Below are 3983 nucleotides of genomic sequence, written 5' to 3' on the forward strand. Positions count from 1 at the left end.
GGCCCGCGTACCGAAAAAAAAAAAAAAAAAAAAATTATATATGTGTTTATTTCCAAAAAAAAAAAAATCTAGAAGAACACGTAAAAATGCTCAGTGATTATCTCTGAGTAGTAGGACTACTGAGACTTGCACTTTCTTTTTTATACCAATTCAGACTGAGAATTTTAAGAGAACATAAACCACTTATATTTAGGAAAAACAGTTTAAAGTAAAAATCCAGGGCTTCTCTGGTGGCGCAGTGGTTAAGAATCCGCCTGCCAATGCAGGGGACACGGGTTCATGCCCCGGTCTGGGAAGATCCCACATGCCGCGGATCAACTAGGCATGTGAGCCACAACTACTGAGCCTGCGAGCCACAACTGCTGAGACTGCGTGCCGCAACTACTGAAGCCCAAGCGCCTAGAGCCTGTGCTCTGCGACGAGAGAAGCCACCGCAATGAGAAGCACGCACACTACAACGAAGAGTAGCCCCCACTCGCCGCAACTAGAGAAAAGCCCTCGTGCAGCAACGAAGATCCAATGCAGCCAAAAATAAATAAATTATTTTTTAAAAAAACGATTAAAACAACAAAAACAAGATTCATGAGGGAAAAGACAGGGCATCATATACTAATGATAGATGGATTGGGGTATGGTGATTCTTTTCTCTATTTTGCAAGGCTTATGAAATGTAATTTTTAACAATAGAGTTACTTTTAAAGAGTAGTTAATGGTTCTTGGTGGCTGAGGGGCAGATAGCATATCAGAATCACCTGGGCAACATCTTCAAGATGCCCATTCTCTGACTTTCTCCCAACTAGACCAAAGCCCCAGGTTAAAATAACTCCTTTGGTGAGGCATCAGTAACCAGCTCTTGCTCCAGGCAAAGTTAGGTACTCCTTCCTCTGTGCTCCCAGACCCCTTACCTCACTCTGTCCCTTCCACTTCATGCTTAGAAACATTTATTGAGTGCTTACCATGAGCTAGGCAGTTTGCTAAGTGCTTTTACATCCATTCTAATTATAAAGTTCTCTGCTGCTTTGTGAGGTAAATATCATTTCACAGATGAGCAGACTGGAACAAAGGAAATTTAGGTAACCTGCCACAGTGAGGCAGCAGCAAGTTGTATAGCCTGGGGCCCAAGGCAGGCAGTCCAACCCCAGAGCCTCCTTGTTGATGAGCATTTGACATCCTACCTCCCAAGAACTTGAGAGCTCCCAGAGAGCAGACTTAATCTTTGAAGCCCAAGGGAACCAACACAGTCCTGGCTCATGGAAGGTTCTCTGCAAAGGTAGGTAGAAGAAGTAAAGCTCTTGGAAAAGGCCAGGGCACCCTGGCATTCGGAGAAGGAGGAATTCTGCGAGACAAGGGCTCAACCTTGACCCTCTCAAAATAGGAATCTGCACAAAAGCTGGCCCTGAGGTCTTGGCCACCTTCCCAGGAACTTGTCTCACCTGTTCCCACTCCTTGCTTATCCTTGCCAACATCTATCTCCTTACCTCCCAGTGGGACACTCCCAGGCAGTAAACCACCCATCTCAGCCAGTTCCTCTCCAGCATCAGCAGCAGCCATCCCATCTTTCCTCCTAAAATCCTCTCAGGGAGGGGCTGCAGATGTCATGCCCACAGAGGTACCAGCTCACAAGAGGTGATGAGAGAGTATCATTTCCACCTTGCAGAGTTGCACATGATTTGCACATGATGTACACATGGCGTCTTCCTTCTGTGAAACTTTCCCAAATTAATCTTTCCTATTGTTCCTTCAGGTGGTCACTTCTAATTTCCTTATGATCTGTGCCTCCTCCTCATTCCAGTCACTGTAATCAACTCCTGGTGTTAGTGGGAACCACTGTCTGAAACAAGGGAAGGGTGCATTTTAGGAGCCAGGGGATCATGCGAATTTATTAAGCTAAATGATGGAGTTGCTTAATGAAGCTGCTGATTCCAGAGGGATGAAAACCTTCTCAGACATGGGCTCTAAGCCCAGCTTGTCCAGATTTGAGCCTAGTTCCACCATATACCATCTGGGTGACCCCAGGCACCCTGTCTCTGGTCCTCAGTTTTCTTAACTGTCAAATTGGGAATAACAGTACCTACTCTGTAGGTTCTGATGAGGATTGAAGGAAATAGAACCTTAGCCAGCACCTGGCATGTGTGAGCACTCAATGCATGTTGCTCCATATTATTTTTACTCCAAATTTTTCACTTTCCATTTTATCCAGGGTATAACCATGGTCTATGGTGATATGGTGATTTATAATAAGTATATATTTGGGTTTTGTTATATCATTTTTAATAAGCAGGTAATCTAGTAGTAAACTGTGTACCTGAGTTCTGTGATCCACTCTAGCAAATTAATCTAACCCAAAGAGAGGGTCATAGGAACCTGTGATCTACAGCCATTCAGTTAGAAGGACAGGTAACACCTGGACTTGCAATCGGCATCTGAAGTGGGGGCAGTCTTGTGGGATTGATCTGTGGGATCTGATGCTATCTCCAGGCAGATAGTGCCAGGCTTGCATTAAATTGTGGGACACCCAGCTGGTGTTGCAGAATTGCTTGCTGTGTGGAAAACCCCCAGGTCTGGTATCAGAAATGAAGTAGTGCTGGTAGGGGATTGAGAGTGGAGGAGATGCACAGAAGAGTGTGTTTTCCTTTGCCCGACCTCTCAGTCTGACACAGCTCAGAAGAACTGAGTGGGTCAGGAAAGTGACCAGGGTATTTTTTTTTTTAGTATTAAACATTTTATTCAATTTCTTTTTTTAATATTTATTTATTATTTATTTTTGGCTGCATTGGGTCTTAGTCGCAGCACGCGGGGTCTTTTGTTGCGGCACGCGGGTGTCTCTCTAGTTGTGGCTTGAGTGCTCAGTAGTTGCTGCATGTGGGCTCAGTTGCCCGGCAGCATGTGGGATCTGATTTCGTGGACCAGGGAACGAACTCGCGTCCCCTGCATTGGCAGGCAGATTCTTAACCACTAGACCACCAGGGTAGTCCCCCAGGGTAAGTATTTTTGATTCAGTAGTGGAAACCTCCAGCTCTCTCACCCTCCATTCTTACCATACAATTCACAAATTGTACCAGCAAATAGGATGTTAAATGAGAGTTTTTAAAAGGCAGAATAGGTGATAGTGTGCCCCGAGCACACTATTTTTTTTAATTGAAGTATAGTTAATTTGCAATGTTGTATTGGTTTCAGGTGTACAACAAAGTGATTCAGTTTTATTTATGTATATATATATATCAGATTATTTTCCATTATAGGTTATTACAAGATACTGAATATAGTTCTTTGTGCTATACAGTAAATCCTTGTTGGTTACCTATTTTATGTATAGTAGTTTGTAGCTTTTAATCCCATACTCCTAATTTCTCTTCTTTCCCCTTAGGTAACCATGAGTTTGTTTTCTATGTCTGTGAGTCTGTTCCTGTTTTGTGTATAGATTCATTTATATTATTTTTTATATTCCACATATAAGTGATATCATATAATATGTCTTTCTCTGACTGACTTAGTATGATAATCTCTAGGTCCATCCATGTTGCTGCAAATGGCAATATTTCACTCTCTTTATGGCTATTATGCCATTGTGTTATATATATGTATATATCTCACATCTTCTTAAACCAGTTGTCTGTTGATGGGCACTTGGGTTGTTTCCATGTCTTAGCTATTATAAATAGAGCTGCTATGAACATTGGAGTGCATGTATCCTTTCGAATTACAGTTTTCTTTTTTTCCGGATATATGCCCAGGAGTGGGATTGCTGGATCATATGGTAGCTCTATTTTTAGTTTTTTAAGGAACTTCCATACTGTTTTCCATAGTGGCTGCACCAATTTACATTGCCACCCACAGTGTAAGAGGGTTTCCTTTGCTCCACACCCTCTCCAGCATTTATTTGTAGACTTTTTGATGATGGCCATTCTGACCGGTGTGAAGTGATACCTCATTGTGGTTTTGATTTGCATTTCTCTAATAATTAGTGACGTTGAGCATCTTTT

Source organism: Physeter macrocephalus, chromosome 11 (genome assembly GCF_002837175.3).
Source record: "Physeter macrocephalus isolate SW-GA chromosome 11, ASM283717v5, whole genome shotgun sequence".
In the NCBI taxonomy this organism is placed as follows: domain Eukaryota; kingdom Metazoa; phylum Chordata; class Mammalia; order Artiodactyla; family Physeteridae; genus Physeter; species Physeter macrocephalus.